A 27,972-nucleotide genomic window follows, 5' to 3' on the forward strand; every position below is an offset into this window, starting at 1 on the left:
CAACTATTAACAGACAGAAATGTACTACTTGTACAGCCGAGTTCAGACGTACCTGGACTGTGTCATTAATGCAGCAGAGACCCTAAGCCCCGACCCTATGGACTTTGGCATCATCAGATTGGACGTAATGTCTTATTCAGCCTCCAATTTACTGTCTGAGCGGGTATTCAGTTCTTCTTTTTCCAAACAGCAAACCTATTGCTGCTCCTAAACAAGGATGCCAAGGCTTGCTAAAAAGATTCCTAATTTTACAAACAACAAGACTGTTACTACTCCTCAAATAGGGATCATTTTTGAACCACCACTTGCCCAAAAGCCACATCTACTTCTCTGTACTTTGCTTCAGTATAAACACTTGCACAGCAGTCATCTGCCCCCCAAAAGGTATACATTGTGAACCATTTGTACATTTTAAATGAGCATAAAATGTCTGTCAGTTTAGTGTGTTAATAGTCAGGCTATGGGTGAACCCTGGTTACCAAACATTTACCCACATTCATATGTGTTGAGGTCATGTGGACATTAATAACGCTTTATTTGTGCTAAAGAACTCAAAATTAGTTGAATTCCTTTCCTAGGAAAGTGAAGAGTGTTACATACAACTCTTGAGGAGAAAAGTACAGAGTATCTTGTATTAAAGGGAATGTGTTATCAGAAATGACCGATTGTTTATTAAATCAGGGTGTTATATGCGTTATATCTATTTATGAAAAAAATGTTGGCAAGTCTTCTCCAGGAAGTTGGAGAATTTACAGTATAGTGATTCACAGCAAATCAATTAGCTGTAAATCAATTTTTCAGGAAATATTTCACCAAGCTGATGTATGTGAATTTCAAGACATTAATTATATATATAATGGGCGGCACGGTGGCTCAGTGGTTAGCACTGCAGTCTTGCAGCGCTGGGGTCCTGGGTTCAAATCCCACCAAGGACACTATCTGCAAGGAGTTTCTATGTTCTCCCAGTGTTTGCGTGGGTTTCCTCCGGTTTTCTCCCACACTCCAAAGACATACAGATAGGGACTCTAGATTGTGAGCCCCAATGGGGACAGTAGTGCCAATGTATGTAAAGCGCTGTAGAATTAATAGCGCTATATAAATGAATAAAATTAATTAATTAATTATATATGTATATATGTATAATAAAACAAAGGGCGTTTAAAATCTTCAAGGCTGAGAATACAGCAACATCATTTCAGAAGTATAAAGATATCAATAGGAAATGTAAAAAAGAAATCAAACAAGCAAAATTATCTACTGAAACAAAAATCGCCAATGACATTAAAATAAATCCCAAAATCTTTTATAAATACATTAATGCCAAAAGGAAAACAAAGGATAGTATTGGCCCCTTAAAATATAATAACAAGTTAGTTATAGAGGACAAACAAAAGACTGAGATATTAAATTAAAAGGCATTTCTCATTTGTGTTCACCAAGGAACTGACTGTACCAGGGATCATTCAACAAGTCAAAAATCAAAGTTCACCACCTGATATAATTAATTTAACGCAAGAAGAAGTACATCTATGTCTGGGTAAATTAAACATTGACAAATCCCCAGGGCCAGATGGCATTCATCCACGAATATTGAGGGAATTAAGCTCCGTAATCAATAGACCGCTGTATCTCATCTTTTTAGACTCACTTGTAACAGGGTTGGTGCCTCAGGATTGGATAATTGCTGATGTGGTACCGATATTTAAGAAAGGTAAGAGGGTAGATCCGGGCAACTACCATCCAGTAAGCCTGACATCAGTAGTATGCAATGTTTTTGAGAGTATTTTAAGGGATGACATGCAAAAATATATTGCAGAAAATAACTGACAAACAGCATGGAATCATGAAAGATAAGTCATGTCTAACCAACCTGTTGGGGTTCTATGAGGGGGTAAGTGCAAACCTGAATATTGGTAATGCAGCTGATGTGATTTGTTTGGACTTTGCAAAGGCATTTAATACTGTACCACTTAATAGCCTTATACTAAAGCTCCAGAAGCAAGGACTAGGGGAAACTATATGCAACTGGGTAAGGAATTGGCTAAAAGATAGGAAACAAAGAGTAGTCATAAATGGTATATTCTCTAAATGGGCCATAGTCAGCAGTGGGGTGCCGCAGGGATCTGTGCTAGGACCAATTCTTTTTAATCTCTTTATTAATGACCTTGTGGATGGGATTGATAGTAAAGTGTCAGTCTTTGCTGATGACACCAAACTATGTAGGATAATAAAAACTGACCTTGATAGTACAATATTATAAAAAGATCGGGATAAGATGTCAGAATGGGCAGATACTTGGCAAATGAGATTTAATGTTGATAAATGTAAAGTAATGCATCTAGGACGGAGTAATCCTATAGCTGCGTATACATTAAATTAAGTAAACTCGGGACTACAGAACAGGAGAAGGACTTGGGTATTGTCATTACAAATAAGCTGAGCAGCAGCACTCAATGTCAGGCAGACGCTGATAAAGCAAACAAGATTTTAGGATGTATAAAAAGAGAGATTAGATCCCGTGATCCCAACGTATTGTTACCCCTCTATAAATCACTTGTAAGGCCACATCTGGAATATGGGATCCAGTTTTGGGCTCCACATTTTAAAAAGGACATTCAGAAGTTAGAGTCAGTTCAAAGGCAGGCAACTAGACTACTACAAGGGATGGAAGGCCTCCCATATGATGACAGGTTGAAAAAGTTAGATATGTTTAGCTTAGAAAAAAGACGTCTCCGAGGAGATCTCATTTATTTGTATAAATACATGTGTGGTCAATATAAAGGACTGGCACATGACTTATTTCTTCCAAAGACAATACTAAGGACCAGGGGGCATACACTGTAGTGGAAGAAAAGCGATTCCGGCAGCTAAATAGAAAAGGGTTCTTTATAGTTAGAGCGGTCAGACTGTGAAATGCCCTACCACAAGAGGTAGTAATGGCAGATACTATAACAGCTTTTAAAAAAGGGCTGGATGATTTCCTCAATACACACAACATTGTTGGTTATAAATGACTTAGTGACCAAATGCAGAACTGGTGGAGGAAGGATGAACTAGATGGACTTAGGTCTTTTTTCAACCTAAGTAACTATGTAACTATGTAAAAAGCGCAATGTTTTTGCACTAATTTTTGAAAATCTTGCAATTGTCGTGCCGTGGCTTCAATGCATAAACACAGCCCAAGTCATTCACCAGCGACAAGGTGACCTCATTGCATAGACCCTAACTCATACTGACTCAATTCTCTATTTGCCTAATCAAGCCTCAAATGAATTGGGTAAGAAGTAAACATAATACAGCTGGCCTTGGTCTATATTTTTCTTAACTATAGGAGAGTCTAATGCGGGCATCACACGAGACGATCTGTCGTGCGATGCATCGTCGGGGTCACAGTTTTCGTGACGCACATCTGGCATCGCTTGCGACGTCGTTTCGTGTGACACCTCCGAGCGATGCTGAATCGGTCACAAATCGTGAGTCGTGTACTCGTCGCTTATTTTTAACCCCTTAAGGACGAAGCCAGTTTTGTCCTTAATGCCCAGGCCATTTTTTGCAATTCTGACCAGTGTCACTTTATGAGGTCATAACTCTGGAACGCTTCAACGGATCCCGGTGATTCTGACATTGTTTTTTCGTGACATATTGTACTTCATGATAGTTATAAATTTAGAACGATATTTTTTGCTTTTATTTGTGAAAAAATCGGAAATTTGATGAAAATTTTGAAAATTTTGCAATTTTCAAACTTTTAATTTTTATGCCCTTAACCCAGAGAGTTATGTCACACAAAACAGTTAATAAATAACATTTCCCACATGTCTACTTTACATTAGCGCAATTTCTGAAACAAAATGTTTTGGGGTTAGGAAGTTAGAAGGGGTCAAAGTTCATCTGCAATTTCCCATTTTTTCAACAAAATTCACAAAACCATTTTTTTAGGGACCACATCACATTTGAAGTGACTTTGAGAGGCCTAAGTGACAGAAAATACCTAAAAGTGACACCATTCTCAAAACAGCACCCCTCAAAGTACTCAAAACCACATCCAAGAAGTTTATTAACCCTTCAGGTGCTTCACAGGAACTAAAGCAAAGTGGAATGAAAAAAAGCAAAAAATAAAATTTTACCTAAAATGTTGCTCTACCCCAAATTTATTCACTTTTAGAAGAAATAACACAACAAAATGAACCCCAAAACTTGTTCCCCACTTTCTTATGAGCGCGCCAATACCCCACATGTGGTCAGAAACCTTTGTTTGGACAAATGGGAGGGCTCGGAACAGAAGGAGCAATATTTGAATTTTGGAAAGCAAATTTGGCTGAAATAGATTGCGGGCACCATGTTGCATTTACATGTCCGCTAAGGTACCTAAACAGCAGAAACCCCTCACAAGTGACACCATTTTGGAAACTAGACCCCTTAAGGCTTCTATCTAGGGGTATAGTGAGCATTTTGGATCCACAAGTACTTCACAGATTTTGATAACGTTACGTTGTCACATTGAAAATTTTCATTTTTTTCTCAAAAATGTTGCTTTAGCATCAATTTTTTCACTTTTTCAAGAGGTAATTCCAAAAATTTGACCCCAACGTTTGTTACCCACTTTTTTATGAGCGCGGTGATACCTCACTTGTGGTCTGAAACCTTTGTTTGGAGAAATGGGAGGGCTTGGAACGGAAGGAGCAATATTTGAATTTTGGAAAGGAAATTTGGCTGAAAAAGATTGCAGGCACCATGTCGCATTTGGAGGACCCCTAAGGTACGTAAACAGCAAAAAAACACCACAAGTGACCCCATATTGGAAACTAGGCCCCTCAAGGAATTTATCTAGATGTTTGGTGAGTACCCTGAACCTCCAGGTGCTTTACAGAAGTTTATAACGTTGAGCCATGAAAATAAAAAAATAAAATTTTACCACAAAATTGTTACTTCAACCAGGTAGCTTTTTTTTTCACAAGGGTAACAGGAAATAAATCACCATGAAATTTATTGCGCAATTTCTCCTGAGTTTGTTGATATCTTGTATGTGGTGGAAATCAACTGTTTGGGCACACTACAGGGCTCAGAAGAGAAGGAGTGCAGTTTGACTGCAAAATTGGCTGGAATCAATAGCGGACGCCATGTTGCATTAGGAGAGCCCCTGAGGTGCCTAAGCAGTGGAGGTCCCCCACAAGTGACCCCATTCTGGAAATAAGACCCCTCAAGGCTTTAATCTAGGTGTATATTGAGCATTTTGAATCCACGAATACTTCACAGAATTTGATAAGCTTAGGTTGCCATATTGAAATTTTCATTTTTTTCACAAAAATGTTGATTTAGCGACACATTTTTCACTTTTTCAAGAGGCAACAACAAAACGTGTACCCCACAGGTTGTTATCTAATTTCTTGTGAGCGCAGGGATACCACACATGTGGCCAAAAACCTTTGTTTGGATAAATGGGAGGGCTTGGAATGGAAGGAGCACCATTTGAATTTTGGAAAAGTTGAAGTAAATTGCGCGCACCATGTCACATTAGCAGGGCCCCTTGGGCACCTATACATCAGAAACCCCCCACAAGTGACCTCATTTTGGAAACTGGACCCCTCAAGGATTTTATTCAGGAGTATAGTAAGCATTTTGAATCCACAGGTACTTCACAAAAATGTTGCTGTAGCAACAAATTTCTCACTGTTAAGGGGGCTTTACACGCTGCGACATCGCTAATGCGGAGTCGTTAGGGTCACGGAATTGGTGACGCACATCCGGCCGCATTAGCGATGTTGCTGCGTGTGACACCGATGAGCGATTTTGCATCGTTGCAAAAACGTGCAAAATCGCTCATCGGTGACATGGGGGTCCATTCTCGATTATCGTTACTGCAGCAGTAACGATGTAGTTCGTCGCTCCTGCGGCAGCACACATCGCTATGTGTGACGCCGCAGGAACGAGGAACCTCTCCTTACCTGCCTCCCGGCCGCTATGAGGAAGGAAGAAGGTGGGCGGGATGTTCCGGCCACTCATCTCCGCCCCTCCGCTTCTATTGGGCGGCCGCTCAGTGACGTCACTGTGATGCCACACGGACCGCCCCCTTAGAAAGGAGGCGGTTCGCCGGTCACAGCGACGTCGCCGGGCAGGTAAGTATGTGTGATGCGTCTGCGCGATGTTGTGCGGCGCGGGCAGCGATTTTCCCGTGTCGCACAACAGATGGGGGCGGGTACCCACACTAGCGATATCGGGACCGATATCGCAGCGTGTAAAGTAGCCTTTAGGCTATGTGGCCATGATCCAGCGACACGGCGTCTAGTACACAGTGTCAGCCTCCTGCAGAAATGTGAGTGTTGTCCACGGGAGAACGCAGCTGCCCATGCCCACGATTTGGGTTCAGGCTGCTGTGGACTTTAGTTCTATTCTACCTGCAAAGAACACTCATCTCCGCAGCATAAATTGACATGCTGAGGCTCGGGAAGCTGCGCCACAGGTCGGTTTATGCTGCGGAGAAAAGAAACACAGTGGGCACGGGATTTCTAAAAATCCTGCCACTGTGCTTCTACTGCACAACGCAGCGTTATGGACGCAGGGAAAACACTCTGCGCCCAAAACGCTGCAAACCCTGATTGTGGGCACACAGCGTAAAATGCTACAGTGGATGAATGGATAGATGTCAAACATATATAACGTCCCACCCCCCTGCATATTCTAAGCTGGCGCCCTTTAGTGCCTTTCATGTGACACTAAAGGATGCCTAGCCTTGTATTTAGCCCAAAAAAAAAAAAAAACAATTAAAATAAATGACGTGGGGTCCCCCCTATTTTTGATAGCCAGCTAGGGTAAAGCAGACAGCTGTAGCCTGCAAACCACAGCTGACAGCTTCATCTTGTCTGGTGATCAATTTGGAGGGCTCCCCAAGCTGTTTTTTTTTTTTTAATTATTTATAAATAAATAATTAAAAAAAACAAACAAACGTGGGGTCCCCCCAAATTAGATCACCAGCCAAGGTGAAGCTGACAGCTGGGGTCTGGTATTTTCAGGATGGGAAGAGCCATGGTTATTGGACTCTTCCCAGCCTAAAAATAGCAGGCCGCAGCCGCCCCAGAAGTGGCGCATCCATTAGATGCGCCAATTCTGGCGCTTCGCCCCAGCTCATCCCGCGCCCTGGTGCGTTGGCTAACGGGGTAATGAATGGGGTTGATACCAGGTGTGTAATGTCACCTGGCATCAAGCCCAGCAATTAGTTATGTCACGGCGTCTATCAGATACCCGACATAACTAATTGACAGTAATAAGAAAAAAAATTGACAACAAAAAAAAATTTATTTGAAAAAACACTCCCCAAAACATTCCCTGATTGACCAATTTATTGAAAAGAAAAAAAAAAATCCACTATAATCCATTTGGATGTCCCACGTCGCCTCTGGACCTTCTAGAATATGGGGGACACGTTCAGGGAACGTATCCCCCATTTTCTAGGAGGGCAGACCCTCCATTTGAGGAGAGTGGGTGCAAAAAGCTGCACCCACCCTCCCCGGGTCACAGCTGCACAGTGCTGAGCAGCATCAGCAGCCAGCGTCCTGAACACAGGAAGCTGTCATCTGCTCGGCACATGTGACCGGAGTCTGCAGAGAAGGAGGAGGGGGCCGCGGGGGATCAGCGCTCCGGTATGTATGACACCGGGGGACACCGGGGGGACACCAGGGGGGGGTAGGGGGGGACCCGGCAGGGCCTAGGGAGCAGGTTTCTGTCGTATGTGTTATGGCACATACGACAGAAACCATAGGAACACTGTAAATGCGGCCGGCGCGCTGCTGTGATCGGCGGTGCGCGCGGCCATCTTGGATTTTCGGGAGGGGGTTGGGGGTCGGGGGGGGCACTTTGGGGATACCGAGGGGACCGGAGGGAACCGGGAAAAAGATTTATCTCCCATCTGGCATGTTTGTTTATGCCAGATGGGAGATAAATGATTTTTTACCGGCGCGGTCATTTACTATAACTTGATGATCGGTATACGGTGTATACCGGTCATCAGGTGAGCGGGGACCGGAAAAACCGGCCCGAATCATGATCTCCAGGGTCTCAGCTACCCCCGGCAGCTGAGACCCCGGAAATTTTCTGACTCTGGGGGGCGCTAGACCCTTTTTTCCGACCGCCGTTTTAAAACGGCAGAAAGGAATAAGTACCCTTTTTTAGTGCCGTTTTAAAACGTAACGCGGTCGTAATGGGGTTAAAAAATCATTTATTTTTCATGGCGCCGGTTGTTCATCGTACCCGGGGCAGCACACATCGCTCCATGTGACACCCGGGAATGATGAACACAGCTTAACTGTGTCCCGCGGCACCCACTGGGTATGCGGAAGGAAGGAGGTGGGCGGGATGTTTACGTCCCGCTTATCTCCGCCCCTCCGCTTCTATTGGCTGGCGGCTGTGTGACATCGCTGTGACGCCGAACGTCCCTCCCCCTTCAGTAAGAGGATGTTCGCCACCCACAGTGAGGTCGCTCAGCAGGTAAGTACGTGTGACGGCGGTTTAACGACTTTGTGCGACACGGGCAGCGATTTGCCCGTGACGTACAAACGACGGTGGCGGGTACGATCGCTCGTGCGATTGCACAATAGATCGTACCGTGTGACGCCCGCATAACAAAATAATTTACCTCAAATGCCTAAAAATAATATATTCTAGCAATATTTCTACCAAGGATGGTCAAAGTTATGGAAGAATGCCTGCAGTGAGATAGTCTGTCCAAAGCAATATGGTGGACATCAAGGTACACAGATTTTTAGCAGCTGGAAGTATACATTGATTAGACTACCCACATAGGAAGTAACATCAGCATACTGCTATACATAATCAGTGCTAACATACTGTCCCATATACTACTGTGTCAGCAGAAAATCCTATAAAAACAGTGCCGACAGAGTTCACCCCAAAACAAAATGCCAAAGACTGCTCCATAACCAATAATGTCAACAAACAGGCCATCGCAAACGGTACAATAGTGCCAGCAAATGGCTCTAATTAACATTATCTTCAACATTGTACATCATTATATAGATAAAAAATGTATGCGTGTGTGTGCATGTATATATTATGTGTGTATGTGAAGGGGTGTGTGTGTGTATGTGTGTGTGTGTGTGTATGTGAAGGTGTGTGTGTACACATGTATGTATATGTGTAATTTTGTACACTTACCCAGAAAACTAAGTCCACTGTGCATTCATAGCCGCTCTGTACTGTTGTGTGCTTCCTCCATCGTATCACATAAATATGCACAATGAGGAAGTGATTTATAACTGGGAAACCCTACTCAGTTTACTGTACAGTAAATACTTTACGGTTGTGGGAATATGACAATGTATTCGAGGAAACTAGCTTTTGAAAGAAAAATTATAGCCTATGGCTTTTTCATTTTTGCTTAACTCCTCATAGTGACTTCACTCCTTAGATGAAACCTGACAAGCTCATCTATATGCATACCTAGTTGAAAGAGGGAAAGGAAGGCAGCTTTAAAGGCTTGAGAAAATATTAGATTTTTATTGATAGAAAAAATGTTTCCATAAAACACATATCGAAAAGACAACAATACAATTTACGATATGAGATGGTGCGTGCAGATGGATTAAAAAAAGAGTGGAACACTGTATGTGTGTTTTATGGAAATTTTTTCTATCTATAAAAATCTATTTTCGCAAGCCTTTAACACTCCCTTCCTTTCCCTCTTTCAAATGTGATTATGGAGTGGCTTTTTTGTAAAGTATGCTAGACATGAATAATACTAATTCCTAGAGTATGTGCAAAAACATTTTTGGGGTGTTTACATACCTAGTGTAGCAATGTTGTGCTATAGGAACATGGAACTGCCAACAACATGGGTAAGATACATACAGTATATCTCCAAGCTAATATTAGTAGTTAGGAGCTCAGTGAGGGTCACATACCGCCTTGCCACATGATATAGACTGTCCAATCATTGGCTAAAAATGAAATATAGGTCAGCTCTTATATAGGGTACCTTACCTGTTATTTCTTTTTCTCAGAATTTGCTTGCTTGATTTTATCTAATTTCCATCATAGCAGAGCTGTTACCTGAACTACAGTTTCACTACAGTGTCTATGAGAAGTCTGACCAGTGTTGGAAAATGCAAATCAAAGAGGTGCATTGCAATTATGTAATAGTATACAAAGGGCAGGGGTGCTGACAATGCTAGAAGCGAAAAGTAACCCATGGAGAAAGACTGATCCAAACATCTATAAAACTACCTAAAATACAACAATACAAAACTAAACAGTGCGGAGACCCTCCTGATGTCTAGCCATCTTGAAAATGCAAACAAACTATTGTATGTGCCTAAGTATTATGGAAAAGACCTGGGAGAGATGGTAAGCCACATCTAACTAATGGGAATAGTCTTTAAACACCACAATCAGTCAATGAAAACGATATAAAAAAACATGATCACATACATGGATTATATAAATGTAAAACAAGCCCCACAATGTACACATATATAAACATCATCCACTATGTAAAGATTATTACAAAATGTATGTTCCCATGTATAGACACAGAAAGATTCTGTTGTGTACCAAGCTCACAAGATGCTAGTGGACCAGAAGCCCATGGGTCACTCCCAAGATATGAGTGAGATGAGGAAATAGTAATTGTAAAAATTATAACCTGACGGTAATTTTGTTTGTATCAGGTTTTATTTTTGCAATTACATTGTACCTTGGTGGCTTCTTTTTCATTTATATAATCCATGTACAGTATGTGATCATGCTATTTCTATATTGCTTTCATTGACTGATTGTGGTATTTAAAAAATATTCCCATTGGTTATATGTGGCTCTCCATCTCCCCCAGGTCTTTTCCATATTAGTCGGGCACGTGTAATAATTTCTTTGCATTTTCAAGCTGGCTATACATCAGGAGGTTTAGTTTTGTATTGTTGTTTTTACAGATGTTTGGCTTTAATAAACTTCACTGATATTATTAATCTGGTGGAGTCCTCCAATTCTTGCACAGTCTTTCTCCATGTGCTACACACGATAAGTGTTAGCAGCATTTTGGTCACAGCAGGTTTTTTGCTGCATCCAAAATGCTGCGTTGTACAGTACAAGCACAGTGGATGGGATGTACAGAAATCCCATGCCCACTGTACTTCTTTTAGACGCAGTGTAAACTGACCTGCGGCGCGGCTTTCTGTGCCGCATGACAATTTATGCTTGTGGTGACATGAGCGTTCTAAGCAGGAGAACACAGCTAAAATCTACTGTGCCCCAGAATCCTGATCGTGGGCACGGCCACTGTGTTCTCCTGTGGACAACACTAGCGTCTTCAGAAGAGGAATGACTGTGTCTAGAACGCAGTGTCTCCTGATCGTGTGGACATACAGCTTCCAGCACACCACCTGCCTCATAAATAGTTCCTGCTTCTCCACCCTATTTTTCTCTGCACATTAGATTGTGTATTGTCTATAAACACAAGTGCTTTGCAGGATCATCAAGAAGTCAGTGCATGTAGAACTGAAGTGTTTTAAGAAAAGGTCACAATGAAGATAATATATAGACTAAGTAGAATCATAAAAAGATTACTACTACACAAATATTAAGGTAAGTGAGCCCCAACTAAGGTCCTAGGAATGCTCTTTTTCTGATAATCGTGCAGACAAAACAGGCTGAAGCTCACCTAACTTTGCTTTAACTGTAATAATTCTAAAACAAAATCAGATAAAGTTAACATTACTTGGATAGACCAACAATACAAAAGCTGTCATAATATACACAACTTCTAGCAAAAAAAATGTTTTGCTTATAGGTTTTTTTGGTTGAAAATTCATTAATAATTTAGCCAACAAGCAACATAAAAGTTGGAGGAGACTAAAATCAATTTGTATACTATGATATCAAAACTTTTTTGTCATCTGTTTCAGTCACTTTTGGTTGTGTACGGTAATTCAGCAACAATGTCACCATCTAGTGAAAAAAAAACAATTCTACATATCCTGGACTTGCCAATGATGTAATTGCCAAGAAATGAAGAATGACTTTCCAACATAGATTCTTGTAAGGAGACCTGTCGGTTTTTCACATAACAGTCAGTTCTATTGCACATAGTCCTCACTGCCGATAAGAAATGGTAGATGTACATATAGATTGTAAGGAATGCTTAAATGGGGTCCCTGGATCAATTTAAATATGTTACTATTATTTTTAGGCTATGTGCCCACGCTACAGGATTTATCGCGGATTTGACGCGGATTTTGACGCGGATTTAGCGCGGATTTGCCGAAAATCTGCAGCACAGCTACTCCCCAGCCATTTCAATGGCATTTTGGAAATGCTGTGCCCATGCTGCGGATTTTTCCGCTGCGGATTTTGCCGCGGATTTTGATGCGGAACAAACTGCAGCATGTCAATTGTTTGGTGCGGATTTGGTGCGGATTTTCTGTTTTGAATGGGGAAAAAAAAAAAAATAAAATCCGCATCAAAATCCGCGGCAAATCCGCGGTAAATCCGCGGTAAATCCGCGGCAAATCCGCGGGTGCGGATTTGCCGCGAAACTTGCGGATTTTCAGGCAAAAAAATCCGCAGGGACCTTTTACTGTGGACACATAGCCTTATAGTATCAGTAAGGGCGCAGTCACACGACCGTGGGTGCAGTCACATGGCGGTATCACTAATCCAAGGACTGTACTGCAAATCTCGGACTGGCGGTGGCTCTCCTGACCTGAGCGTGACAGCTGCATAGAAATACACACTGTCATGCTCAGGTCAGGAGAGCAGATGGCCAGTCCGAGCACTGCAATGTGATCCTAGCGGGGGAGGCGGGGGAGGTCGCAGCACTCAAAACAGGACATCAAAAAGGACAAGAAGTCCAAAAATAGGTAGACACACTGTCACACAAATTCAAGGAGTCCACTTGGCGGCATAAATCAATAGATAAAGGTCAACAGCATCCCAGAGCAGGTGAAGGAATCAAATAACTTCTTTATTCTGCAATAAATGCACCATTCAACCTACCATACCGTATTTTTGCAAAAGATCTATGGCAGGTCGAACCATTGCATCTATGGCTAGAGTTGAGCGCGGTTCGTGGTTCGAGGTTCTCCAGTTCTAAGCTCGAGTGATTTTTGGGGCTGTTCGAGATCGAACTAGAACTCGAGCTTTTTGCAAAAGCTCGATAGTTCTAGATACGTTCGAGAACGGTTCTAGCAGCAAAAAGCAGGGCTTTTTACAGCTACAGTGTGCAGGAGCCATCGCTGGCAGCCTGCCAGAAGCTGGTAACCAAGATAAACATCGGGTATCCAAGCAAAGCGCTTTGGTTAGTAACCCGATGTTTATCTTAGTTACGTGCAGGAAGCCCACACTTCCCCGCTCAGCTCGCTCCGCCCCCTCCTGCCCGTGGCATGTACACATACACACACACACACACACACATGGTCCCGCTCAGCTTACCTGCGGTGATGAAGTCCCGCCATCCCGACCTCAGCGCTGTCACTGTCCTCCATGGCCGCCGCTTGTCACATCACCTCTCGCTTCCGACCCGAGACGTCACGGACCTCTCGCGATACTTGATGTGAAGGCGCCGGTCATTGACCTCAGTGACAGGGGCTGTCGGCAGTGCTGGAGATCAGCGCAGGTAATGTACCTCGCTAACAGCAGCACTTGTCATGCCCTGCAGTGACCTGGGCTGACCCATTGATGTTAGCTCAGGTCACTGCATTGCTCTCCCAGTCAATGGGGAACATCCTGCTCTTCATTGACTGGGACAGTGTGGATCGTCATGGCAACCCCTTGGATTACACCAGACCTGGATTTGTTTTTCATTCTAATAAATTGGTTAAAGAGGGAATGTTTTGGGGAGTGTTTTTTCAAATAAAAATGTGGTTGTCGTCTATTTTTTTTTTATTACTGACTGGGTTGGTGATGTCGGGTATCTGATAGACGCCTGACCTCACCAACCCCAGGGCTTGATGCCAGGTGACATTACACATCTGGTATTAACCCCATATATTACCCCGTTTGCCACCGCACCAGGGCGCGGGATGAGCTGGGGCGAAGCACCAGGATTGGCGCATCTAATGGATGCGCCACTTCTGGGGCGGCTGCGGCCTGCTATTTTTAGGCTGGGGAGAGTCCAATAACCATGGACCTCCCTAGTCTGAGAATATCAGGCCCCAGCTGTCTGCTTTACCTTGGCTGGTAATCCAATTTTGGGGGACCCCTACGTGTTTTTTTTTTTTAATTATTTATTTAATTTAAAATAACAGCGTGGGGTGCCCTCAGTTTTGGATTACCAGCCAAGGTGAGGTTGCCAGCTGTGGTCTGCAGGCTGCAGCCATCTGCTTTACCCTAGCTGGCTACAAAACTAGGGGTAACACTACGTCATTTTTTTTTTTTCATTTTTTTGGCTAAATACAAAGCTAAGCACCCCTTAGTGCCACATGAAAGGCACCAAAGGGTGCTCCACTTTTTCTCCATTTTTTCTCCACTTTTTCTACATTTTTTTCTCCACTTTTTCTCCACTTTTTCTCCATTTATTCTCCACTTTTTCTCCACTTTTTCTCCACTTTTTCTCCATTTATTCTCCACTTTTTCTCCACTTTTTCTCCATTTATTCTCCACTTTTTCTCCACTTTTTCTCCATTTATTCTCCATTTATTCTCCACTTTTTCTCCACTTTTTCTCCATTTTTTTCTCCACTTTTTCTCCACTTTTTCTCCATTTATTCTCCACTTTTTCTCCACTTTTTCTCCATTTATTCTCCACTTTTTCTCCACTTTTTCTCCATTTATTCTCCATTTATTCTCCACTTTTTCTCCATTTTTTTCTCCACTTTTTCTCCATTTATTCTCCACTTTTTCTCCATTTATTCTCCACTTTTTCTCCACTTTTTCTCCATTTATTCTCCATTTATTCTCCACTTTTTCTCCACTTTTTTCTCCACTTTTTTCTCCACTTTTTTCTCCACTTTTTCTCCATTTATTCTCCATTTATTCTCCATTTATTCTCCACTTTTTCTCCACTTTTTCTCCATTTATTCTCCATTTATTCTCCATTTATTCTCCACTTTTTCTCCACCTTTTCTCCACCTTTTCTCCACCTTTTCTCCACTTTTTCTCCATTTTTTTCTCCACTTTTTCTCCATTTATTCTCCACTTTTTCTCCACTTTTTCTCCATTTATTCTCCACTTTTTCTCCACTTTTTCTCCATTTATTCTCCATTTATTCTCCACTTTTTCTCCACTTTTTCTCCACTTTTTTCTCCACTTTTTCTCCATTTATTCTCCACTTTTTCTCCACTTTTTCTCCATTTATTCTCCATTTATTCTCCACCTTTTCTCCACTTTTTCTCCATTTTTTTTCTCCACTTTTTTCTCCACTTTTTTCTCCACTTTTTTCTCCACTTTTTTCTCCACTTTTTTCTCCACTTTTTTCTCCACTTTTTTCTCCACTTTTTTCTCCACTTTTTTCTCCACTTTTTTCTCCACTTTTTTCTCCACTTTTTTCTCCACTTTTTTCTCCACTTTTTTCTCCACTTTTTTCTCCACTTTTTCTCCACTTTTTCTCCGTTCTTTTTCTATGGTCGGTCTACCCATTAGCTCTGCCATGCATACTGTAGCTCTACACCTACTGCACATGTTACTTTATGATTGACATCTCTTTCGTACCAGAGCTGTCTAAGCCTACTCTGACCCCATATTTGTCATTACTATATTGTCCTTGTACTGTATTATGACATTTGTATCATGTGTTTCATTTCTTGCTGTGTTGCAATTTTTTTGCTGCATCCCAATTGCACCTCTACATTGTTCGAGTTTATGTTATTGTTCTCTCACTCTTATGTGATACTGATTATTGTCATTTTTCATGATTACATGCAGATAAGTCCAATCTGACGAAGGCTCAGGCCGAAACGTCATTTGTAACTTGTTTTGGACAAAAACATATATGCTTATGAAAAAAAAATTTTCTTAATACGGACCAATAAAGAGTGATTTTGCATTACTATCCGTTGTGACTTACTGACTTAGTCTGGGAGATATAGAGTGCCGAGGTTACTCACTAATTTTATCTATTATTACCTCTGAGCACCTATATACCAGTGAGCAGAGCTTCCTCTACAGTAGTTCTCCTGATTAGGCATGCCCTTACCTCATGAGCAGGGCATTGCAGCTTTGGTAGCAACCATTACGACATGGACTCTGCTGCTGTGGACCCGGGGAGAGTGAGTGCAGATTCATTGCACCCACACTCCTCACATGAAGGGTCCGCACTCCTAGAAAATGGGGGATACGTTCCCTGAGTGTCTCCCCCCCATATTCTAGACGGTCCAGAGTCGTCGTGGGACCCCTTTATTTTTTTTCTTACAATAAATTGGTGAAAGAGGAAATGTTTTGGGGACTGTTTTTTCAAATAAATTTCTTTTGTCGATTTTTTGTTTTTGTTAGTACTGACAGTTTATGATGTTGGGTATTTAATAGACGCCATGACATCACAAACTGCTGGGCTTGATCTCAGGTGGCTTTACAGCTAGTATCAACCCGATTTATTACCCCGTTTGCCACTGCACCAGGGCACGGGATGAGCTGGGGTGAAGCGCCAGGATTGGCGCATCTAGTGGATGCGCCACGTCTGGGGTGCCTGCGGCCTGCTATTTTTAGGCTGTGAAGGCCCAATAACTATGGACCTTGCCACCCTGAGAATACCAGACCACAGCTGTCCGCTTTACCTTGGCTGGTGATCCAATTTGGGGGGGACCCTACTTTTATTGTGTAATTATTAATATTTATAAAATAATTATAAAAAAGAGCCTGAGGGGACCTCCACATTGGATCCCCAACCACGGTAAAGCTGCCAGCTGTGGTTTTCAGGCTACAGCCGTCTGCTTTACCCTAGCTGGCTATCAAAAATGGGGGGACCCAACGTCATTTTTTTTTTTAACTAATTTTTAAATAGAAAAAATTAATGGGCTTCCCTGTATTTTGATTGCCAACCAAGGTAACGGCAGGCAGATGGGGGTGGCAACCCATAGCTGTCTGCTTTATCTGCGCTGAGAATCAAAAATACCGCGGAGCGCTACGTCATTTTTTTAAAGATTTATTTTTACAGCACTGGGATGTCCAGCAATCAAAATACAGGGAAGCCCATTTTATTTTTAGTTATTTAAATAAATAATTAAAAAAAATATATATGGGCTCCCGCTGCATTTTTTGTATTGCTAGCTAAGGGTAATCCAAGCAGCTACTGGCTGCTAACCCCCACTGCTTGGTGTTACCTTCACTGGCAATGGAAAATCCAGGGAAGCATTTTTTATTTTTTTTGCCAAAAAACTACAAAAAAAGGACGTGAGCTTCGCCATATTTTTGTATGCTAGCCAGGTATAGCAGGCAGGTGCTGGAAGAGTTGGATACAGCGCCATAAGATGGCGCTTCTATGAAAATGCCATTTTCTGAGGCGGCTGCAGACTGCAATTCACAGCAGTGGGGCCCAGAAAGCTCAGGCCAACCTGTGCTGCGGATTCCAATCCCCAGCTGCCTAGTTGTACCTGGCTAGACACAAAAATGGGGCAAAGCCTACGTCATTTGTTTTCTAATTATTTCATGAAATTCATGAAATAATAAAAAAGGGCTTCCCTTTATTTTTGGTTCCCAGCCGGGTACAAATAGGCAACTGGGGGTTGGGGGCAGCCGTACCTGCCTGCTGTACCTGGCTAGCATACAAAAATATGGCGAAGCCCACATAATTTTTTCAGGGGGCAAAAAACTTCTGCATACAGTCCTGGATGGAGTATGCTGAGCCTTGTAGTTCTGCAGCTGCTGTCTGTCTGTATGGAGAAGAGCAGACAGCAGCTGCAGAACTACAAGGCTGAGCATACTCCATCCAGGACTGTATGCAGAAGTTTTTTGCCCACCAAAAAAATGACGTGGGCTTCGCCATATTTTTGTATGCTAGCCAGGTACAGCTGGCAGCCACGGGCTGCCTCCAACCCCCAGTTGACTATTTGTACCCGGCTGGGAACCAAAAATATAGGGAAGCCCGTTTTTTTTAATTATTTCACTTATTTCATGAAATAATTAAAAAACAAATGACGTGAGCTTCGCCCCATTTTTGTGTCCAGCCGGGTAAAACTAGGCAGCTGGGGATTGGAATCCGCAGCACAGGTTAGCCCGAGGTTTGTGGGCGCCTCTGCTGCGGATTTCAGTCCGCAGCCGTCCCAGAAAATGGCGCTCTCATAGAAGCGCCATCATCTGGCGCTGTATCCAACTCTTCCAACAGCCCTGGAGCCGGGTGGCTTGTTGGGTAATCATGAGTTAATACTGGCTTTGTTTTACCAGCCAGTATTAAGCCAGAGATTCTTAATGTCAGGCACGTTTGACCCGGCCATTAAGAATCTCCAATAAAGGGTTAAAAAAAAGACACCACACAGAGAAAAAATACTTTAATAGAAATAAATACACAGACACATTAGAGACTCCATCTTTATTACCCCCTGTCAGCCCTCCACGATCCTGCTCTTCTGTCTTCTTTCTTTCTAGTGTAGTAGTAGTGACGATTGTAGTGAGGATGAGATTCACCAGCTCATCACTTGGGGCTGGGGAACCTCCATCCTCACTACAATCATCACTACAATCGGGAAGCAGCGTGCAGCCTTCACTCCGTGAGTGATCAGTGCTGGCTGCTAGCGGTAACGCTGACAGACGCGTTACCATAGCAACGGTGCTCTCGGAGCCGCGGTTAGCGGTGACGTCACCGCTAACTGCGTTGCTATGGCAACGGTGATCTCCGTTAATGACCGGCTGTGTCAGCCGGTCCCTAACGGAATGGGGAGTCGACCGTCTGCTAGAGCATGTCGCCGGTACACGGCGATACACATATGTGCACCGTGTACCGGAGAGATGCACTCGCAGGTCCTACATGACGTGTCATAGTCATGTGACCAGTCTGTAGCCAATGAGATAATAGCCACGTGACTGGTCACATGGCTATTTTGACGTCACGATAGGTCCTGCATCTCTGCTGGCAGTGCAGGTCACCGGGAGGATTCAGCGATCATCGGATGGAATAGCGGCAGGAGACAGAGTGCAGAAGGGATCGCGAGGACCGGTAAGTGTTATGGCAATGTTTATTAACTGTTTGTGTACATTTATAATGCATTTTTATGTGTTTGTGATTGCCTCCCATTATAGCCTATACGTTCGAGTTCGGTTCGTCGAACGCTCGACGAACCGAACTCGAACGGGACCCCCGTTCGGCAAACCGGCCTCGAGCCGAACCGGGACCAGTTCGCTCATCTCTATTTATGGCAAAATAAAGAAGTTATGTGATTCCTTCACCTGCTCTGGGACACTGTCAGTCTTTATATAATGAGTTATACGGCTGTCTGACTGTGCCCTAATACATATATATGAATACTTTCTTTGTGTATTAAAATAAACTTGCAATACTGGGCTTTAAAGGGGGACAACCCACATAACATAAATTAAGCCTATATATTCCTGACAACCCTGCCAATCCCAGTTTCACGTGACCGCTTGTCACCCTAGGTAAGGGGAAATACCAAGTGAACGACAAAAGGAAAGGGAAACCCTGTGTCTAGAGAAAGAGAAGATGGTGACTTCTGACCAAACCTACCGCTGGTCCCTGTGGTCCCTCACCACCCTAGATAGGGACAAGTATCCGGTGCAGAACCTAAGTATCCATAGTGCTGGGTCCTAAATAGCGAATGGATGGAATGAGCTGTTCGTCAAACCCACTAAACACTATAGACACAAGGGAGACACACAGGGGAAAAATGCTTATCTACAGATGACACAGGTAGAAGCTCAGCAAAGTTTTCATCAAAGATATCACAGAGGAGTACAAGCCACCTGCTTGCAACCGAGGCTTGAATGAACTGAAAAATATCAGCAGCACCAGTCCAAAGAAGGAAGGGGTATTTAAGCACCAAGAGAATACTGATGATCAGCAGCTGGGTGGAAGGTGAGCTCCTGCTGGGTCCAAAAGGGGGAGAGATGAACCAGCAGGAAAGCTACCTATACCAATGAATACTGACAGTAGGAACAATGGAAAGTCAGGGAGGATTTTGAGCAGCCAAACGCTGTGACCTTCTCTGGCCAGAAACCACATGACTGTCTGTCACCCATAGCACTGCTGCAGCCAATCAGCTGCCACTGATCAGCTACAGCCTTCAGTCACAGTTCAATCAGTAGTCAATAGTTTTTAAATTTATACTTTTAGTGCTCTTTACCTAGGCTACAGAAGTAGTTGGTAACGTATCGGAAGTGAATGAATTCCTAGGCAAGCAGTGTGCACTTGCAAGCTGTTTACTATACAGCTTGCCAGCACAGCTCTGGATAACTGGATCTGGCCAGCTTTATTGTCCCTGCGCTCTCAATGCTGCAGAGGCAAAGCGACAAGCAGCATCAGAGGATGCACAGATCTGGCCAGCGAAGCAACCATACATAGCAAGCAGGAAACAAGAAGGAAGACGAGTGGTGTGCTCCTTGTACAAAAAGATTAGACAATCCCTTTAAATAACATTATATGAAATAGAATAAAAACAGCCATAAGCATAAAAAGCTATTGTTTTTACTTGCTTTCCGCAAGTATCATGTTTATTTGTTGCTTGGTTGTTAAAATAGCCATTGGCCTATAGGCCGGCAGTCGACGACATCGAATGACAGATGGCAGTGATGTCATTACCATGTGCCGAGCACTGACATCAGCCGCCAGCTTCTGATATGCTGGCAGCCATTTTAACGGCCACGCCGGATTTAAACCAGCAAGAGGATGCCACTCGGGAATACGCATAATATCTATAGGGGGCTATATGGGGGCGCATTCTGTTTATATGGAGATATGTGGTGGTTAATACTGTCTATTGGGGACTATGTTGGGCTCATACTGTATATGGTGCTATGTGTTGGCTCATACTGTATATAGTGGGGTTATGTGGGGGCTAATGCTGTATATTGTGTATATTGCTGTGTGGGTTCATCCTATATACAGGGAGGCTATGTGTGAGGGCTCATACTGTATATAGTGGGGCTAGGTGGGATCTCATGTTATTTTATAGGGGGCTACGTGTGGGCTTATATTTTATATAGGGGGGTATTTGATGGTTAATACTGTTAATACTACATTTGCCTTGATCAATGTCGTGTCCACTAGTCGAGTTCTGGCCGGCAGCAAGTATATTGCATACTTGGCCGTTGTTCCCGGCTCTGACACGAGTGTGTGCGCTGGGAGCATCACAAGTCTGAAATCACAGTTTGGCATACAGAGTGACTGGCAGAGGTTTTCTTATAGACCGGACAACCCCTTTAACATTATTACAGGATAGGGGACATTATTAAATAAAGGGACCCAGGATGAGGGACATTTTTAGTTTATGGTGGTATGTGGGGGCCATAATTACTGAAGGGGCCAATTAGGAGACATTTTTAGATTAGCATGAGAAAAAGTTTGGTGTGCACTATAACATTGAGTGAGTGCTATCCAATAAAACATCAAATAGCACTCATCTGTGTTATATGCAAATGTGAGTGAGCACTTACATTGAGGATACTGTTTTCCTTGGGGGGGAACAAAAGGGAGGTTCTGTAAAGGCCACTTTACACACAGCGACATGGCTAGCGATGTTGCTGGTGAAAGCACCCGCCCCCGTCGGTTGTGTGTCACGGGCAAATCGCTGCCCGTGGTGCACAACATCGCTAGGACCCGTCACACTATACTTACCTGCCTAGCAATGTCACTGTGGCCGGCGAACAGCCTCCTTTCTAAGGGGGCGGTTCGTGCGACGTCACTAAGCAGCCAACCAATAGAAGCAGAGGGGCGGAGATGAGCGGCCGGAATATCCTGCCCACCTCCTTCCTTCCTCATTCCCGGCGGCCACAGGTACGATGTTGTTCTTCATTCCTGCGGTGTCACACATAGCGATGTGTGCTGCCACAGGAACGATGAACAACCGGCGTCCTGCAGCAGCAACGATATTTGAGATTAGAACAACGTGTCAACGATCAACGATATGGTGAGTATTTTTGATCGTTAGTGGTCGTTCGTACGTTTCACACGCAACGGCGTCGCTAATGAGGCTGGATGTGCGTCACGAATTCCGTGACCCCAACGACATATCGTTAGTGATGTCGTTGCGTTGAAAGTGGCCTTTAGGCTATGTTCACATGGTGCTTATTTGCTGCTTTTTTTCTGCAGGCAAAACCTGCTCTCTTGGTAGTAAAGAAGCTGCTTACAAAAAGCAGGTTTTACTGGGGTTTTTTTTGCTATGTTTTGGTGTAGATTATATGTATCACTTGTATACAGTACATGGTTAATAACATTAATTTAATTCACAAAAAAGCAGCAAAAACGTACGGTTGCAGTATTTGTTTCTATGGTGAAAAACACACTGCAAAAACGCTGAAAGAATTGACATGCTGCAGTTTGAAAAAACGCAGCAGTTTTCCAATTCGCTATTTCTGAAGTCTCATAGCTTATGCTGGTACTATAAAAAGCAGGTTTTAATTTACATTTTATAAAAACAAGTGTGAACATAGCCTTTCTGTGCAGGGCGGCACTATGTCTCTTTTTTCTGGGGCAGCATAGTGTGAAGTTAGGGAAAAAGTGGGGAATAGGCTCTAGAAGTGATCAGATATACATGTTTGTGTGATATTTTCTGCAGAGATGAGTCCTGGCTGGAAGAAGTTTTAACGGTCTGCACCAGATGAAGAGGAAAAGCGAAGATGAATGACTTCACTTAGAGACATCACTGGTGAGTGTATTACATGTACACAAACACACACACACACACACACACTATATAGTATATACAGAGCTCCTGCGTATAATGGTGATACTATTAGTATTATTACTATTGAAGTTTCTATTCAGGATGGTGGTATTTGTCCCTTGTATGTGATATTATTCGGTCAACATGTGGTGGTAATATATAATGTGGTGGTATTTGTCCCTTGTATGTCGTATTATTCAGTCACTATGTGGTGATATGATGCGGTCTGGTCATGATGTGGCAGTATTTGTCCCTTGTATGCGATATTATTCTGCCACTATGTGGTGGTAATATGTGGTCTGGTCATGGTGTGGTGGTATTTGTCCCTTGCATGTGGTACTATTTGGCCACTATGGTAGTAATAGGTGGTCTGCTCATGGTATGGCAGTAGTTGTCCCTTGTATGTGGTATTATTGGTCTTGGTATAGTGAATTGTATTGTGTATGGAGGTTATTTGTTCACTCTGATATTAATTAGATTATTTATTTCAATTACAGATTAAATACTTGTAAGTTTAACCCCTTCCTGTCCTGTGACTATTGCACAGTAGCGGAGATACATTTACAGAGGTTTTCTGGTGAAAACAAGTAACTAACTCTCCACAGGATACAAGAGAACTTATTGATTGGTTTGGGTCTGACTGCTGGGGCCTGAAACGATCTTCAGTATGGGGAACTTTTATCCCCATTAGACTGGACTTACTGTTTGACTCAACCACTGATCCATTAATTCGCTCAGTGGCTGTGTGGTCTGCACTTGGCCTTTTCTGGCAAAGAAGATGAATGGAGCTGAGGTCACACATCCGACCTGTTGCTGCATTTTAAAATTAGATTAAAAGTGCCCCGTCAGAGCCCACAGAGCGCTCCGTCCTATTAATCCGAAGGACCCCCGTCCAAGGGACATTATCTGCAGGGTCCACTTCTTTGCTCTCAAGGAGGCGATCCTGTTGGCGGCAAAGAAATAATCTGATCTTTCTTACAACGGGACCCCTATTAGGATCCTACAGGACCTTTCCCGGCATTCTCTGGCTCAAAGAGCTGCCCTCAAACCACTACTGGATGTCTTAAAGGACAGAGAAATACAGTTCCTCTGGGGATTTCCATTCTCCCTCTCGGTTCGCCAGGGTTCGAAATATTTTGTTCTCCGCTCCACTGATGATCTGCCGTCATTTACAGCGGGGTTGGACTTGACGACTATCCCCATCCTTATTTGGCCTAATACCTTACTCCTCCCATGGGGGCGAGGCAATGTGCGGAGCCATACCATGAGTCAGCGGCCTTCGGGTCTCCCTCGGAGAGAGGGGAGGTCCGAGGGCAGAGGGCGCCCACGCCCAAACCACTAAAGTCATTAAAATCTCTTATGACTCCACCTGAAGATATTGTGGACTGCTGAGAACTTGCTTTCGGTTTCTGTGGTGCTGGTCGACGGTGTCAATTACATCTCTGCATTGGGATGCTGGTGTTTGTTTATGTTGGTGTATAACAGTACACGTCTTTCTTTCAGCATTGCTCAGTTGAGAAGGAATTGCCTTTTGGTTATACCTGACCACTTTTCCCCCCAAATAAGTTGTGAACCCCTGCCCTGCTGGTTGTAAGTGGGCATGCTCCCGTTGATTGCATGGTCATGTTTAGTGTTAATTGCGGAGGTTTTACCTCTGCTTCTGTTTTATCTTTCTGACTTCTCACTTTTTCTCTTTTTCCTATTTCCCTTTCTCCACACTGGATTTTGCCATGGGGACCATGCACTGAAGCCACAGTCCTACTCACCTCTCACTGCAGACTTCAAACTCCATTATGAATGGCAGACTTAAACATCGCGTCCTTCAATGTGAAGGGCTTCAACACCCTGGAGAAATGAGCTCAGATCCTTTAATCATCTTCATAAGCATAAGATACACCTCATTTGCCTTCAGGACACATACTTTAAAACTAACCATATCCCAAAGATTAAAAACAAATACTACACTACATGGTTTTTTGACAACAACTCGGAGACACATTCAAAGGGGCTGGCGATAGCCTTGCATAGATCCCTCCCTCATCAATTCCTGGGTCTCAAAATAGATGACGAGGCATGCTATATTGTGCCATCGTTGTCATTAAGCGGCCACGATTTTACGATCATTAATGCATATGCACCCAACCAGAATCAGGACTGCTTTGTCGCCTAGTTGGTACGCACGGCCCTCCCTTTAATCAAAGGCTCAGTAATCCTGTGTGGGGACCTAAACATGACACTAGACCCTGCCATGGATAATTCCAGAGGTCGGTCAAGCCTTTCATATGCGCTAATTAAGCGAGTGGAGAAATCTCTATTATAACTTCAACTGTATGACGCTTGGAGCATACAGCATCCCTCAGATAGGGATTACAGTTTTTATTCACACTCGCAGGACTCGTACAGTCATCTGGATTATGTCCTGGTTCAGCATAGTGTTTTATCCTGGCTCTCCTATACGGGGATTGGTAACATTCTATGGTCAGATTACGCCCCAGTGTTTTGTTCCATACATGTACCCACTATGATGAGGACGATGGCATCCTGGTGACTTAATGAGTCTCTGCTACTAGATGAGAGCTGTGTTTCAGATGTTCGAACCTCTATCTCAACTTTTGTTGAGGACCACGCATCAGATACCACAGCGCCGGTATTTAACTGGGAAGCTTTGAAATGTGTCCTCCGTGGGACTCTCATCAAACATGGTGCCTGCATTAAAAAAGAAAGGGCCCAAGCCATTAAGGAATCTCTCCAGAGAGTCACAACCCTAGAATATTTTCATAAACGTGTGCTGGCAGCCTCAACACTTCAGTCGCTACCGAAAGCTAGGCTGGAGGTTAAAAAATTACTGGATTCCTCATATAGACACATTATTCAATTGGGTAGAAGCAGGTTCTGCGAATTCAGCGACAAACCAGGTAGACTGCTAGCTAATGCATTGCGAGCCAAAAGGGCAACAGCCCTGATCCCTTGCATTAAGGATTCCTCGGATAGGCTGGTGCAGGTTACCCCTGAGATCTCAGATGCCTTTCATAAATACTACTCTAAGCTGTACAATTTGCCCCCCACTCCCACCTCGAGATGCCCTCCGATGTCACAACTAGCGCCCCCTCTTTCCCCTTCAAAAAATTGAATAGAGCCATAATTGAAAGCCTTGAGGCCCCATTTGCACTTGAAGAGCTCTTGCAGGTGATTCAGGATGCACCTGGCAATAACAGCCCAGGCCCAGATGGACTAACAACAAAGTTTTATAAATCTTTCTCGGCTATACTTGCTCCCCCGACGCTGAAGTCTTTCAATTCGATCTCTGAAACCACCTATTTCCCAGTGGACTCTACATCTGCGCATATTATGGTTATCCCTAAAGCGGGTAAGGACCCGAGTATATGCGGGAGTTATACACCGATTTCTTTGCTTAATGTAGACATTAAGTATTATGCTAAACTAATCGCCAACAGATTAAATCCTGTCATGCCGGACTTGATCCACCTAGATGAGGTGGGATTTGTCCCGTGACGAGAGGCTAGGGATAATACCCTGAAAACCCTGGATATTATTCAATATGCTCAGGCCCGGGGGATCCCATTGATGGTCCTGTCATTGGATGCTGAGAAGGCTTTCGACAGGATATCTCTCTCAAACTTTGACACACTTTGAATTGGGCCCCAACTTTATGGTTAAGATACTGGCTTTGTATCATTCCCCATCGGCGTGTATAAAGGTAAATGGCACCCTATCTGCTCCTGTCGCCATTCATAATGGGACAAGGCAGGGGTGTCCCCTATCCCTGCTTCTCTACATTTTGGTGATGGAGCACCTCATGGCTGCCCTGTGAGCCAACTCGGACATATGCGGGATTAGGATAGCAAATCAGGAATACAAATGTTTGGCTTTTGCTGACGATCTCTAAAGGCTGCTTTACACCAGACAATCTATCGTGCGATAGATCGTCGGGGTCACGGTTTTTGTGACGCATATCCGACATCGCTGGCGATGTGCCGGCCTGTGTGACACCTCCTAGTGACGCAGTATCGCTCACAAATCGTGAGTCGTGTACTGCTCGCTAGGTTACATAATATCGTTTAATTTAGTTGTTCATCGTTTCCGGGGTAGCACACGCCGCTCCGTGTGACACCCCGGGAACGATGAACAGCAGCTCACCTGCGTCACGCGGCCGCCGGCTATGTGAAGGAAGGAGGTGGGTGGGATGTTTACGTCCCGCTCATCTCCGCCCCTCCGCTTCCATTGGCTGGCGGCCGTGTGACGTCTCTGTGACGCCGAACGTCCCTCCCACTCCAGGAAGTGGACGTTCGCCGCCCACAGCGAGGTCGCACGAGAGGTAAGTGCGTGTGACCGGGGTTACCGACTTTGTGCGCCACGGGCAGCGATTTGCCCGTGACGCAAAAAGGACGGGGGCGGGTACGATCGATTGTGAAATTGCACAATCGGTAGTACCGTGTAAAGCAGCCTTTAGACTACCTCACCAACCTGCTTGTGGCGCTCCCGCCTTTGATGTCCGAATTGGAAAGCTTTGGCAGGTGGTCGAACTTCCGAATAAACCAGGATAAATGGGAGACATTGAACATCTCCCATCCCCAAAATGTAGTTTCCTCCTTGAAACCTAACTATCACTTCAGGTGGCCCCAAAGCAATAGCATCGGGTACCTGGGCATCACCATTCCATCTGACCTGACCAGACTGTTTCTACATAACTTCCAACCATTCCTTCTTAAATTGGAAAAGGATCTGGATACATGGCATCAAGGGACCATGTATTAGTCTGGAAGAGTTGGCGCCCTCAAAATGACAGTCCTGCCCAGATTGTTATACCTTTTGAAGACGGTGCCCGTTCACATCCCCGTGTCATACTGGCACAAGCTCCAGAAATTATTTATTAAATTTATATGGTCCAAGGGTTGGCCTAGAATACGAGGAAGCGTTTTGACCCGACTAAAGGACGTGGGTGGTTTGGGGCTTCCGGACTGCAGAGGGTATCACTTAGCAGCAGCCCATGCACGGGTTCTTGACTTAGTGCATGGTGAGAGGTCTAAATTGTGGGTGCATATGGCCCATGACATTTGCTCTCTGTCGGTGTCAACACTTCCCTGGACGTAGCCCCTACTCAACCGCTGCAAGCTCATGGTAGGGTATAGTGTTCGGCAGACGCTACGCACAATACATGCTCTGGGAAGGAGATGCGGTCTGAT

At 43.8% G+C, this 27,972-nt stretch overlaps 1 protein-coding gene across 2 annotated transcripts in view; it reads right to left on the reverse strand.

The window, feature by feature from the left end:
* The window catches only part of LOC142296295 (programmed cell death 1 ligand 1-like), a 102,165-nt gene that overhangs the window by 67,361 nt on the left and 6,832 nt on the right, over nucleotides 1–27,972 (reverse strand). Inside the window, exon 1 of one of the 2 annotated variants that reach the window (XM_075339709.1) lies at nucleotides 9,169–9,239. The exons of the other annotated variant lie outside the window; for it this stretch is intronic. The gene's annotated coding sequence lies outside the window, so the exon portion shown is untranslated. Of the gene's footprint in view, nucleotides 1–9,168; nucleotides 9,240–27,972 lie in introns of those variants that run through there. 2 annotated transcript variants of the gene reach the window in all.

The sequence above is a fragment of the Anomaloglossus baeobatrachus genome, chromosome 1, assembly GCF_048569485.1.
Source record: "Anomaloglossus baeobatrachus isolate aAnoBae1 chromosome 1, aAnoBae1.hap1, whole genome shotgun sequence".
Classification (NCBI taxonomy): Eukaryota; Metazoa; Chordata; class Amphibia; order Anura; family Aromobatidae; genus Anomaloglossus; species Anomaloglossus baeobatrachus.